Raw genomic sequence first — 15,645 nt, forward strand, 5'->3', positions numbered from 1 at the left:
GCAACTAAAGATTAAGCTAGCATGAATATGAAAAGTGAAACTATTCTAAGCATGGATGAGAGTCTTACAATCCAAATATTAAGCTATGTGAGATAGATTATTGCAAAATAGAAGCTCAACTAACATGCAACATGAATCTAAGCTAAAATGCTATGGTATGAGAGAATGTAGACAAGAAATAGAAGTTCTCCACAAAGCTCCAAAGAAACTTGTTAGAAAACCTGCAGCATAACAATATTCAAAATGAGGATTGGATCCTTTGAGGGGGAAAGCTCTCTCCCTTTTAAAGTCGTACGGACGGTAGAGATCAAGATGAAGATGGTGGATGATCAACGGTGGAATTTGAAAAGAGGAGTGATCCATGTGCACACACAAGTCAACCAATAGAATATAAGTTGACTTGTCATATAAGACAAAAGTCACAAAGCCTTTTCTTTTAATTGCAAAATAGAAAAAGGATTTTATGTGTGCACTTTAAGTGGGTTAGAAGAATGGGGTCTTTTATTTAATTAAAAGGGGACATGTTCTTTTAATCAAATAATGAACTTAGGATAGCATAGTCAAACTATAGGTTATAATCAAATAAATTGATTATTAGCAATTTGGTCTAGGTAAATGATTAAATTAATTTAGCCAAAATGTTGAAAAGGGGGCTAATAGTCTAGATGACCATTTTTAGGTGATTACATTTGCCCCTCTTTGACTAATGCGTGATCGATCTGGGAACACATTATGTCAAAGAAAATAGAAAGCCAAGTAGGCGGTGATAGATATAGATATCTGATTTTGAAGAACGAAATGTAGAAAAAGATAGCAAGTCCTAAATGTACAGCCTGATAGTGGTAGTACTGAACACTAGGAAAAGATGATGTCAGAATTCAAGAAGAATGCTAACACTTAGCAAAGTAGAGAGATCAAGAACAAGTGAGAAGGTCAAACAAATGCTCCTAAGAAATAGATAGTTGTAGCAATCAATGATAGAGTATTTCTGCCCCCTCGGGATCGAAATTGAAATGAGGTAAAGGGATGCAAAAACTGGCTAGACATGAGAAAATTAGAATATAGCAATGTCCAAGATGATAGATAGATGATTAGAACCCAATAATGACTATAAAAAAATTGACAAAATGCCCCAGTTTGACTAGAGTTGACCTTGAAGGATATAGCATAAAAATTAGGTTGAAACGAGTAGAAAGGTGATTTTAGACATGAAACAGTGAATTGAAGTAGATATGAAGTATGGAAATGATGAAGACATGAAGAAATGAAGATGCCCCAGTGATGATTCAGAGATTAGACCTCAAAAGGTCAACTAACTGCTCAGAAGAAAGTAGAAATTTAAAAGACAATTTTGACCATCAAGATGAACTCGAATTTGGATTTTGATCCCGAAAATGAATCTAGGATGTCAAAATTATTTAAGAGGTCAAAACTTTATATAATGTGATGATAAGATAGAAAAGAGATGAAGTGAAAGATTAAGAAGGTGAAAAGACATGAACAAGAAGAAAGTAAAGAAATATATGAAAGGAGTTAGCTGATATGTCCACAAAAAGATGAAGAGAGAGCTCTCCCCATATGCAAGAATGCAAGACTAAGCTAGAAAATGAACCTAAAATGCAAGCTAATATGAAAAGTGGTTTACCAACAAGAAGTGTATAGCATTTAGACTCTTAATTTCATCATTGAGCATTTATTAGGGACATCATGAGATCATACAACCATCATTAGTATAACTATGAGGATATGAATATGATCGAGATTAGATAGGTATGTGGAAATCCAATCTAAGCATCAAAGACATGTAAGTCAAGATAACTACGCGATTAGATTCCCTAAGTTTAATTTAGCAAGATTACACCTGTATCAAGGCATAAGTGCCAAGATAAACCCTGAGTGTGGTCTTGCAAAATAGTCAAGGATGATACATTTGTAAGTCAAAATGTTGAATAGGACAAGCATAAATGCTTACAACACTATAGACAAACAAAGTATACCCACAAGCAGAAATCAAGAAAATATGTCCCATCCCCCCAGTCTTCTAATCAATGACATCCTCGAAAGACTATTAGGTAGGGAACACATGGCAAAGAAATCATCATAGACAACACACAAAGTAGATAAAGGTCAGCATAACTCAGTCGTTTAAGTGTTTAAAGTGCGTGTGTGTAAGTCACTTGGCCATTTCTTCAAGACTTGATTCTGATAGTGAGAAATATCGCGACATTGAAGATTGTAGGTAAACTATCTAAAAATTGTTGAGAAACACTTGATGTCAAAGTGGGTGGGGGTAGTGTTGAGAAACACTATTTTGTGAGTTGTCAAAGAAACCCAAATGCACAAGAATACCTCAAAAAGGCTAAGTAGTTATGCCCTCGAGACGAGGACAAGAAAAAATTCCAAGCTAGGAAATGTGTAGCAAAGTAGGTGATTGAGACTGATAGACATAGGTGCGAGGGTTTCAACTAGCGTCTGTTTCCAAGTTTTCACCACTTGACAGATTTTTTTTATTTTTTTCAAAACTTTTTTCAATTTTTTTGGTGATACACCAAAGTGCCTATTTCTAGGTTTTCACTAAGATGATCATTTTTTCAGGGCATTTTCTGGTTTTTAGGGTTTTTTCAGGATCATAGATATATACAAGATAGCTGAGCAGCAAGCCTCTAAGCATAGAACTTCTTCAAGTGTAGGATGTTGATAGGTTCTGCAAGTTCTTCACCCTCTAAAGTAGACAACTGATAAGCACCAGACCTGAATGCTGCTGTGATAATGTAAGGACCCAACTAGTTAGGTTCAAATTTCCCTTTCTGCTCTCGATGTTGCTAATTTTTTGGATTCTCTCTAAGCACAAGTTCACCAACTTGGAACTCATGGGGGTGAACCTTCTTGTTATATTGTGTAGACATGGGCTTATGGTAAGCCCTCATGTGATCAAAAGCGGCCTTACGACATTCATCAAGAGTCTCTAATTCCTGTACTCGCATAGCTCTATGGTCTTCATCGGTTATTAACCCATGTAAGGAGACACGCAAGGAAGGTATCTCAACTTCTAACGGGAGAACAGCCTCAGAGCCATAGACTAGAGAAAAGGGTGTAGCCCCTATAGGAGTATGAATAGAGGTTCTATAGGCCCAAAGTGCCAGATTTATTTGCAAGTGCTAATCTTTTCCAAACTTGTGAACTGTGTAGTGTAGGATTTTCAGCAATGTTTTATTAGAGGCCTTAGCTTGGTCATTCCCTTGGGGATAGTAAATAGAGGACTAGTGTTGCTTAATTCGAAACTTTTTGCACAGTTGTTTTAAGTCCTTATTCTTGAACTACCCTCGATTATTCGTAACAATAGAGGATGGGATACCATATCAGCAAATGATGTGATTCAATATAAATAGGGCAACATGTTTGCCTGTAGCAGTAGATAATGGTATAGCTTCAACCCATTTAGTGAAATACTCCATTGTTGTGATGATGAATTTATGACCGCTAGATGAGCTTGGATGAATCTTTCCTACCAAGTCAAAGGCCCATTGTTGAAATGGCCAATATGTCACAGAAGGTATTAACTCTCGCCCGGGAGCATGTATCAAGTTGCCATGGAGCTGAAATTTCTGACAGGACTTTGCATAGCGCACAACATCAACTTGCATGGTGGGCCAGTAATAACCCGTCCTAAGCAATTTTTGGGCAAGTGTAAGGCCATTAGAATGTGCCCCACAAATGCCATTGTGGACTTCGACAAGTGCCTTCTTAGACTCTTCTAGCTCTAAACACCTAAGCAACATTCCATCTAGACCCTTCCTATACAAGTCACCAGAGACCAAAGTGTAGTGTGAGGCATTACGAAGGAGTTGGCATTTTTGGTTGCGTGTGAGGGTTTTAAGAATAACATGATCACATAGGTAGGAGAAAGTAGCCGCATAGCGGGAGGAATCATGACCTGCAACAGTGTAGATCACTTGGTTATCCAAGGAATCATAGGCTAGATGACACAGTTCTTCCACCAGGAACTCAAATCGCAATTCATGTTCTTGCAGTTGGAGGATAGATGCTAAGGTGGCCATAGCATCAGCAGCCTTTTTTTCTTCTCATGAGCTAGCACCATCTTTCATAGAATGTGAACAAAAACTGAAAATGATGAGCCTTGGTATGGGCGAGTACACTTTGGACTCTATTGCTGCCTTACCAATTTCCCCTCGATCCTATGGGAAACCAACTATTGCAAAGAAGTCTTATGCTTCTGCTATGACACTTTTTGGCACTTTTGTGCAATCTTTCATACCTCTAGAAGTAGAAAAGGAAGAACAAGCCATTAGGGACTAGATCTACAGAGAAGAGGAAGACGAGGAGGTTACAGTAACTACTCCTATTTCTCCCAACAGATATGGAAAAGGCTATAAATTTCTGACAAAAATGGGCTACCAGGGCCATGAGTCCTTAACTGGTTGTAAGAATGCTCTAGTTGAACCTTTAAGTCACACTCAAGGTCGTGATACTCGAGACACCGCTGGTCTAGGCTTTGGGCTAAACAATGATATACCAACCTGTGATCGAAGATTGCTAATGTCTAGTGAATCGAAGGATGATGACTCTCGTAATTGCTACCACTGCACAAGGCGAAGACTTTGTTCCTCCGAATTCCCTCCTTTGGGGAGAAGAAATAGTGACTACTAATAATGAAGAAGCTTCTACTTCCCAACAACAGGAACAAGAAGGGTCTACTTTTGAGGACATAAATAGAGGATGAATTAGGCAGAATATTATTCATCTCATAGCTAGGGATCAGAGTACAGATACTCATGAGTATGAGTGGGAAAATCTCTCTGATGTATCTTGCGAGCTAGGGGTGGATGTCATTCATGCCTATACAACCCAACCCAATGTAGTCGAACGGTCTAGTATAGGGTCGGATGAGTTTGACTCACAACATGTCTTAATGGATCACGCTAGTCCCTATAGGACTATTCCTAAGCTAGACTCCTTTGCGACATTTTCTATAGGCTCAACTTCACAGGTCACCAGAGATGACTCTTTCCATGTCAATCACATTGAAACTTCCCCCTCACTCTCACTAATTCACCCAGATCTCATAGATTGGTCTATCCAAAATCAAAGACTTGAAATACGGTCTTTCCGAAATGACTATGAGATCGCTTGTTATCTGAACGTACTTGAACCTGTCACTTCTTCCACCAGTGAACCTGGGGTTAACATGACAGAATCAGATATCAAGTACCTCAATCAAAAAATTAAAAGGAAAAATAAGCGATCAGATGGCAAAAACCACATTGTGGTGGTGTTTGATCCTTAAAAAAGTAAAAATAAAGGCGTATCTAATGGTGAAAACCTCTCTGAGGCACCTGCGGATGAGGTACTTGGTAGTTTGTCAAGCTATTTCTAGGATAGATCTTTGGTTCTCATTGAACCTACATAGGCTATCAACTTGGGTATAGAAGAATGTCCTCAGATTATCCATGTAGCTCAATCTTTGTCAGATGAAGAAAAGACACAGTTTGCTCAATTCTTTCAAGACAAGAAGGTCAACTTCGCATGGACATACTCTAATATGCCAGGGCTTGATACAGATCTCATCATGCATCACTTATCAATCTCACCAGATGTCAAGCCTGTCAAACAGAAGTTGAGAAAAATGCATCCACATGTGGCCCTACTGGTCAAGACAGAGTTAGAAAAACTATTGAATGCAAACTTCATTAGGGACATTGATTATGCAGAGTGGATTTCCAATATTGTACTTGTCTCCAAGCATGACAAATCCATACAAGTTTGTACTGATTTTAGAGATCTCAATAAAGCATGCCCCAAAAATGTACACTCAAAAGTGTCCCACTCTAAACCCTTCTATCCAAACGATTCCATGAGTTTGGAATGCTTGGATGCTAGCTTAGAGCTCCCTATCCATGGAGTGCAAGAGGCTAGTATTCAAGCATGACGGCTCTCAGCTAAGCCTTAGAAACGTGCTTCTTGCTAGTAAACCATGCAATGGGAGGTTCTTTGAGACAAGAGCAAGAGTGCAAATATCTCAAGGAATCCCTCAAGTATGCAATGTAACTAAATATTAAGCTAGCATGAATATGAAAAGTGAAACTATTCTAAGCATGGATGAGAGTCTTACAATCCAAATATTAAGCTATGTGAGATAGATTATTGCAAAATAGAAGCTAAACTAACATGCAACATAAATCTAAGCTAAAATGCTATGGTATGAGAGAATGTAGACAAGAAATAGAAGTTCTCCACAAAGCTCCAAAGAAACTTGTTAGGAAACCTACAGCATAACAATATTCAAAATGAGGATTGGATCCTTTGAGGGGGAAAGCTCTCTCCCTTTTAAAGTCGTACAGACGATAGAGATCAAGATAAAGATGGTGGATGATCAACGGTGGAATTTGAAAAGAGGAGTGATCCATGTGCACACACAAGTCAACCAATAGAATATAAGTTGACTTGTCATATAAGACAAAAGTAACAAAGCCTTTTCTTTTAATTGCAAAATAGAAAAAGGACTTTATGTGTGCACTTTAAGTGGGTTGGAAGAATGGGGTCTTTTATTTAATTAAAAGGGGACATGTTCTTTTAATCAAATAATGAACTTAGGATAGCATAGTCAAACTATAGGTTATAATCAAATAAATTGATTATTAGCAATTTGGTCTAGGTAAATGATTAAATTAATTTAGCCAAAATGTTGAAAAGGGGGCTAATAGTCTAGATGACCATTTTTAGGTGATTACACACAGAACCTCTAAGTTAGAGATTACAATCCACCTAAAAAGGTAGGTAAAATAATAATATTAGTAAGGGTACATATTTGCATAATAAAACATGAAGGGTTTCATTAAATAGAAGTGGAGTAGAAGTGGAGTTACCTCAACTCACAAATGGTGGGAATATAATAGTGGGTGACATGTATTATAGAACCTTTTTGAATTTCATCTGAAAGTATAAGATCATTAAAATTCCTTGCTAAGGTTTCTTTTTGTATGTGAAGGCCATCAGAGAGCTCTAACTTGTATCTATTTGTTTCTTGAGTTCCTTGTCCAAATGATGTAATGCCAACTACTTGGAGATGCGGTTGCTAATGATTATTTTCATTGTTGATAAGTTTGATCGCATCTTCCATAAGAGTTTGAGACATTACTTGGGGAGATTGAATTTTTCCTATAAATTGAGACAAATAACTATCATTATCTTGTTACTTCAAGCATCTGTGCTATTGCGACAAGCCTAGGCAAAAGAGAAAATGAAGGAACCATATCTTCAGAGCGTCCTAGCAAGAGGACAAGAAAAAGTTTGAGGAAGAAAGCCTTGATTTTTGTTGCTTCTTCGGCCGCTAACTCCATCCAGGATACGGCTATGATTGGTGAGGAGGCAGTTAAGATGATCACGAAACTGCAATAGTTTCTTTGGGTCTTCTTTACTGGTTGGGTTCCTGTTCAGGTCCTTTTTGCTGGTTGTTACATCTGGTTCCTATGTTTGGTCTTGTTTTATGGTTTTTAGTTTAATACTATATTGGAGGTTCCAGGTCCTCGTAAAACTTGGGTACTTTAATTGGACTATGTAAGTGGTTTTAGGTCCCTGTAAAACCTGATTTTGGTGTTGCTTCTAGTAGGTTTAAGGACTCTTTTCCTGATGGTTGCCTTTCTTTTTCCTTTTTGAGGATGTGAAAGGGTTTCGAGGTCCCTTCAAAACTTGTTTTTACCGTAATCTAAAAATTATCATTATCTTGTTCAGATTTACAAACATGGTAGTTAGAAAAAGTGGTAAACTTAGAGAAGCATGTGTTTGTCAATGTCATAATAGGCCACATTACATTAGTAGGGTTGGACCTAAGCATTATAGTATGGTACCACTTTGCATGGGAACATAGTGATCATAGTATAACAAGAGTAGTTCTAGGTGACTTTGATATGGTTGAAATAATGCTTATGGTGAAGTGTAGGAGGGAAATGAATTAGTAACTATAGTGGACTCCCACTATGAATATAAGCCAAATAAAATGGAAGGTAACATCAATTTAACTCTGTGCTAAAACAATACATACTTAGATATTTTTACTTATATAGCAAAACATGTACATGTGCAAAAAGAATATAGGTAAGAAGGCATACCAAGAATGTGCAATCCAAAAGTAATTTCTTCAAATACACGTTTTTTGTTGCTAAGCATTTTCCTAGATGAGAAGTAATATTTTCCATAAGTGGTTAGTATGATCGAAAATAATAGGTGTTTTTTAAAATGGTAGAATATCTTTTATTGATGTTAGTATATAGAACTACTTAGGAACATGATATCAATTTATAATAAAGAGACAGTTCTAAGAATATCTATTGACTTTATTTTCAAACCAAAACATATACGCAAGGCAATTATCTAAACATAAGAGGACATACAAGGAAACGATAAACCAAAATTGCTTTGGTGAAGCACAAGTTTGTCGACTAAAGTGTGAGAATAGATTGAAAAGAGTGCTCAAACTTGTAGTCTAAATTGTGCAAACATAAACATAAAACAAAAGTGTGCAAAGATGCATGAAGATGTGACATACATAATATTGTATAAAACATTGTGCCATGAAAAAAAATCATTCTATTTAAATATATATGAGGTATTTCATAGACACAATAGCTCACTTTATATTATGAAACAAATGTGGCATCTCTTTAAGAAAAGTAAACTATGTAAGGGTAAAGGAAGAAGAAAAGTGAATAGTTGTTGGAGATATATGTAATGCATAGTTGTATTCAAAATAGAACCAAGTGTGTATAAATTAAACTTCAATCAACATATGACATAATAGAGGAGGAACATAAGGCTGACTCGTGTATTACAGTAATAGGAGAAATATCAAAAACCCTTATTTTTTGGAGAGTTGTATTAGAGGAGCCACTAATAATAACCAATAAGGGATAACATAAGTGAAGCGTGCTCTATGGACAATTAAGATAGTCTTGAAAAGCATGACGAATAATAGGTGCATTCCCTTGTCTATAATACTCATCAGCATGAATCTCCCTTAGATAATTGCAATAATGATAGTAATCAAGTTGTTGTAAATTGATTTCTTGCAAAACTTCCTCAACCCTAATGATCTCAAATTCTTGAACATCACGTATATGTATGCTTGCCACTTTCATTTGTGCATATAGTTGAGCACAATTTAGAGAAGCACAATTTGCAAGACTTTGTATTCTAGTTTGGGGATACCCATTCCAATTGATAGACCCATTAGATCCCATAGATGGTTGTGAAGTATTGACCTCTGATGTACTGCTTGAGATGTCTATTATGTGGTGAGGCTAGGGAGGATTAGCCATGACCTAAAAAACCAAAAACAAATGTTAAATATGAAAAAGAGAACCAATAGGAACATTGATAGTATTGAATGGTACTTAATTTTATCCATATGTTATAACTAATTTGCATGAGTATCTTTTTTAATGAAAGATAAGTGTAAATGCATGAATGAACACTATTCTAAAGAGTTGGGTTGAAATGTATAAGTACTAAAATTAATAGTTTGAGTCCCCTATTTGTGGTTTGTGAACAAAAAACATGTAGAAAACATGTACATAAAAGGAAAATGGTTAAGAATGAAACCAAATGCTTTACAATGGTAATATTTGAACAAGAATTCAAATTTATAAAAAAAACTTGAACTAATTTATCGAAAACTCAAATTATAGCAATTTGCAAACAAACACAAACCCCAAGTTGCATCCATAAACAAAGAAAAATAAAAATTTGATCAGATTTGGTCCAAATCTTTCATTCATAAAAAAATATAAAATAGTATATACAAAATATGTATGTATGTATGCATGTATGTATTACGTACATGGATCACAAAATAGAAGTTAAGAATGTCATAAACCAATACACATGCTAAACAAAACCAACAATTACAATTTTTAAAATTTGAAGCATAACATTGTAATTTAAATTATGTAGCTCAAAATTATAACAATTAGAACTTTCTTCTTTGAATGTATCATAGTTAAAATCATCTTAGTCTATTAAAATATCATAAAATGAAAAGGTCTAGTAGTGTATCATAATAGTAGCATCTAAGAAAAAATGAATATAGACGAATTCTGTGTTGGATACAATTGATAATTGCATGATTGTCTTTGATGTTACACAAATGTCATATCAGTCATCAGACAGAGTCTACCGAGCTCAGAAGGTAAGTACAGTTGTTGACAGAGTTTACCGAGCTTGCAAGGTAAACAAAGGAAGTTCAGTGTTTACCGAGCTCACTCGGTAATCAAAGGATTTGTTGCCGAAAGATAGTGTTTACCGAACTCACTCGGTAAACAAAGGATATAAGATAGGTTGTCAGTATTTACCGAGTTGACTCGGTCATCGAAGAAAAGAAGCAGACAGTGTTAACCGAGCTCACTCGGTCATCAAAGGAAAGTCGGAGAAATCGGTGTTTACCGAGTTCACTCGGCGACTGAAGGATTTCACGAAATTCTCTGTATTAACCGAGCTCAGTCGGTTAACACAAGAATTATTTTCTGTACAGTATTTACCGAGTTAAGTCGGTCAGTGAAGGATTTCACGAAATTCTCTGTATTAACCGAGCTCAGTCAGTTAACACAGGAATTATTTTTTGTGCAGTATTTACCGAGTTAAGTCGGTCAGCGAAGGATTTCTCGAAGGTTAAGTAATTAAATTTAATTACTTTATGTAATGTATGAAGCCGACTCATAGCACAATTATTTATAATTGTAACTTGTATTTGAGCCGACTCAATAATCTGAAAGGTATATATGAAGGATCAAGTTACGAATTCAAGCAAGGATGTATGAATGTGAAAAAGCGAGCAGATATGATTGAATATCTAATATGCGAATTATAAGGAAGGTCAGAGCAAGTTTTTGAAGGATCAGAGATGCAGAGTTGCATTTGATTAGAGAGGATCTAGAGGAACAGAACAGAGATCTGTATCAGCAAAGTGTATTTATTTCAGATCACTCATTGTTACTTTCTAACAATTGTAACAGTGTTTTCAAATCTCTTAACAGAGTGGGTTTAATAGCCTTTTGTAAAATCCTCTAACAAGGTGGCAATTCAGTTGAATTGATCTAAAGACCTCTAGCAAGGCCACTCCTAGCAGGGTGATTAAATCCTCTAACCAGGTCGCACCTAACAGTGTGTTTTGTAACCTTTAACAAGGTTGGCTCCTAACAGGGCTCACTTCAGAAGAGTGAAAAATAGTAACTAGTTACATTGGTGGTTTTTCCCATATTGGGTTTCCACGTTAAATCTGGTGTCTCTTGTCTCTTGTTTCTTGTGTTTTCAGTTTGATTATATGAGTATCAGCAATGAGTATTTCCTTTGACATCTTAAGGGACTTGTGGGAAAAGTTTTTGTAGTAACTGATTCACCCCTCCCCTCTCAGTTACTCCATTCTCATTTCCAACAATTGGTATCAGAGCTTATTGGTGCTTGCAGGAAAAGATTTCAAGGATCTAAGCCAAAGATCAAGATGTCTTACAAGAGAGAAATTCCAAGACTCAACAAAAATAACTTCTCTGCATGGCAAGGATTGATGAAACTTCATTTGGCTACTATTGGTGATACAGGACTGAAATATCTTGATGAAAAATACAAAGAACCTTCCGGCACATTATCTGTCAATGATATTGCTGAAAAGAAGACTCATAACAATATGATGATAGACATTGCATCTGCACTAAGCTATGAAGAATTTGATGATATCAAGGATTGCCAAACCGCTTTTGACATGTGGAACAAGCTGAAAGAAATCTATGGAGGAGATGACAATGTGAACAGAGCAAAAGCAGAAAGTCTAAGAGGACAATTTGACCAAATGAGAATGAGAGAGGATGAAAACATTGCAAAATATGTTGATAGAATCAAAGCATGTGTCAGTGCAATCAGGGCATCTGGAGGTGATATCAAAGAAGAGACAGTTATAAGCAAAGTTCTCAGAACCTTGCTTCCCATCTATGCAATCAGAGTTTCTGCAATTCAAGAAAGAAGGTGTGAAGCAAATCATAATATCAATTTGGAGGCTATAGTTGGAAGACTAACCGCATTTGAACTAGACAATTTTGACAACTATGTTCCAGCTTCCAAAAACACTGAATCAGCATTTGAGGCCAAACTTTCACTCAAAGATAGAGGCAAAAAGAAATCAGAGTCAGAAAGTGATGATGAATCAGACCAAAGTTCAGACAGTGATCTTGAAGTAATTGAAGCTCTACTGGCAAAGAAATACTCCAGAGGCAGAGGAAAATATAAAGGTAAAGTTCCTCTTATCTATTTTTCATGTGAAGAAATTGGTCATATTGCAGCTAGGTGCCCAAACAAGCAGAACAATAATGAAAAGAAGAGTCATAAATGGAATAGAAAGAAAGATTACAAATCATTCAAGAACAAAGGTAAGAAATCATGTTTTATGGCTGAAAATTCTAAGGATTCTGATAATAGTGAAGATGAAATTGTTTATATTGCTGTGAAAGATGATTCTGATAGTGATGAGGAAGATAAAATGGCTCTTATCTCTCATATAAGTATGAATGATACATGGATTATAGACAGTGGTTGCTCTCATCATATGACTGGTGATAAAACTAAGTTTGATCAGTTTGAAGATTATGATGGTGGCAGTGTAAGGTTTGGTAATAATGAACCTCGTTTCATAAAAGGAAGAGGAAGAATCTCTCTAACCAAAGAACTTATATGCAACAATGCCTATTGGGTTGAAGGTCTTAAACATAACTTGCTAAGTGTGGCATAGTTACTCAATACCGGATTTAAGGTGGAATTCATGCATGGAAAGGCAAGACTATTGAATGAGCAAGGAAAGCTGATAGGATCTGGCACACAAACTAAAGGTAACTTGTTCTACCTAGAACTTGGTGAATGCTCATTTTTTATTGCTCAAATTGAAGAAAGTTGGTTATGGCATAAGAGGTTGTGTCATGTCAATTTTGATAATCTGGTGAAGATAAGCAAATTCAAAAAGGTAAGAGGCATTCCTAATATAAAGAAACCTGAGGTCGATTTATGCAAGAATTGTCAGATTGGAAAAATGGGAAAGACTAGTTTTAAAAGTAAAAGCTATCAGTCTGAAGATATATTAGAAATTGTGCATACTGATTTATGTGGACCCATTGGAATTGAAAGTTATACTGGAGAAAAGTTCTTCATTCTTTTTGTTGATGATTACTCAAGAATGATGACTGTTATGTACCTAAGGAATAAATCAGAAGCTTTTGAGAAATTCAAATGGTACTTGGCAAGAGTAGAAAAAGAAACAGGGAAAAGATTGAATATCTAATATGCGAATTATAAGGAAGGTCAGAGCAAGTTTTTGAAGGATCAGAGATGCAGAGTTGCATTTGATCAGAGAGGATCTAGAGGAACAGAACAGAGATCTGTATCAGCAAAGATAAGTTGTATTTATTTCAGATCACTCATTGTTACTTTCTAACAATTGTAACAGTGTTTTCAAATCTCTTAACATAGTGGGTTTAACAGCCTTTTGTAAAATCCTCTAACAAGGTGACAATTCAGTTGAATTGATCTAAAGACCTCTAGCAAGGCCACTCCTAGCAGGGTGATTAAATCCTCTAACAAGGTCGCACCTAACAGTGTGTTTTGTAACCTTTAACAAGGTTGGCTCCTAACAGGGCTCACTTCAGAAGAGTGAAAAACAATAACTAGTTACATTGGTGGTTTTTCCCATATTGGGTTTCCACGTTAAATCTGGTGTCTCTTGTCTCTTGTTTCTTGTGTTTTCAGTTTGATTATATGAGTATCAGCAATTAGTATTTCCTTTGACATCTTAAGGGACTTGTGGGAAAAGTTTTTGTAGTAACTGATTCACCCCTCCCCTCTCAGTTACTCCATTCTCATTTCCAACAAGATGAAGAAGTTTACATTGAACAACCTGAAGGTTTTGTTGATCCAGATAAGAAGAACATGGTTTGCAAATTACACAAGGCGTTGTATGGTCTAAAACAAGCTCCTAGAGCATGGTATGAAAGATTGCATAACTATCTTATTCAGATGGGTTTTCAAAGGACTAATGATAACAGTAGCTTGTATATAAAAGAAGGTCCAGATAATAAGATTGTTTTGGCAGAAATATTTGTAGATGACACTGTTTTCACAGGCAATGATGATCTATGCAAAGAATTTTTAGAACAAATGAACAAGGAGTTTGAGATGTCTATGTTTGGTGAGATTAAATTCTTTGTAGGTCTTCAAATCCAACAAAGTAAGAATGGCATCTTCATCACACAGTCAAAATACATCAAGGAGATATTAAAAAAATTTGGTATGGAGGATTGTAAACCAGTTGGAACCCCTATGTGTACTGGATTGAAACTTACCAAGGAAGATGAATCCAAAGAAGTGGATCAAACACTGTATAGATCTATGATTGGAAAGTTGCAGTATGTAGTACATACTAGGCCAGATATTGCCCTTGCAGTCGGTATTGTAGCAAGATTTTCAGCAAAACCAAGAGAAACTCATATAATGGCAATCAAAAGAATAATGAGATATTTGAAAGGAACTGAAGATTATGGGCTATGGTATAAATTTGGAGGTAATTTGGATTTGAAAGTATTTACTGATGCTGATTGGGCAGGAAACCTTGATGACAGGAAAAGCACAAGTGGAGGAGCATTCTTTCTTGGAAAGAGATTGGTTTCTTGGACAAGCAAAAAGCAGAATTGTACATCCCAATCTACAGCAGAGGCAGAGTATGTTGCTGCAGCAGTAAATTGTTCAAATATTGTTTGGCTTAAGCAATTATTGCAAGGAATGAGGATGGAAATCAAAGAACCAGTTGTTATGTTCTGTGACAATACTAGTGCAATCAATATATCAAAGAATCCAGTGATGCATTCTAAGACCAAGCATATTGCAATCAAATATCATTTTGTCAGAGAATTGGTACAAGACAAGGAGATCAGATTAGAATATGTCAATTCAAAGGAACAAATTGCTGACATATTCACAAAGCCACTACCTAAGGATGCATTCTTGTATCTCAGAGGTAAGTTAGGGGTTGCACCCCTATCCGGAATTCACTAAAAACAAGTTTTAGTGATGCATCAACGCATACCAAAATGAAAATCTATCTGTTGATGCAGTCAAATCTGGAAGCTTTGCATATGAATAAGTACTAAAGGTACATTACAATTCATTTAAGTTCTATTGTCTTTGGCATTTGTTGTCAAAGAGGGAGAGATTTACTTTACTGTCATATCTTTCTGAAATTTGTGTGAAAAAGAAAGTTCTTATGTAATTCCTTCACAGAGGGAGATTACTGAAAGAGGGAGAGTCTATCATCTTAGAGGGAGAATTGTTTTGATGACACATTGTGCTGATAAGGACTTGTTTTCAAATTTCATTCTGCTATAACATGTTGTGTTGCCATCAATGCCAAAGAGGGAGATTGTTGGATACAATTGATAATTGCATGATTGTCTTTGATGTTACACAAATGTCATATTAGTCATCAGACAGAGTCTACCGAGCTCAGAAGGTAAGTACAGCTGTTGACAGAGTTTACCGAGCTTGCAAGGTAAACAAAGGAAGTTCAGTGTTTACCGAGCTCACTCGGTAATCAAAGGATTTGTT

This window comes from Cupressus sempervirens, chromosome 11 (assembly GCF_028749045.1).
Source record: "Cupressus sempervirens isolate cs-2001-9-10 chromosome 11, ASM2874904v1, whole genome shotgun sequence".
Classification (NCBI taxonomy): Eukaryota; Viridiplantae; Streptophyta; class Pinopsida; order Cupressales; family Cupressaceae; genus Cupressus; species Cupressus sempervirens.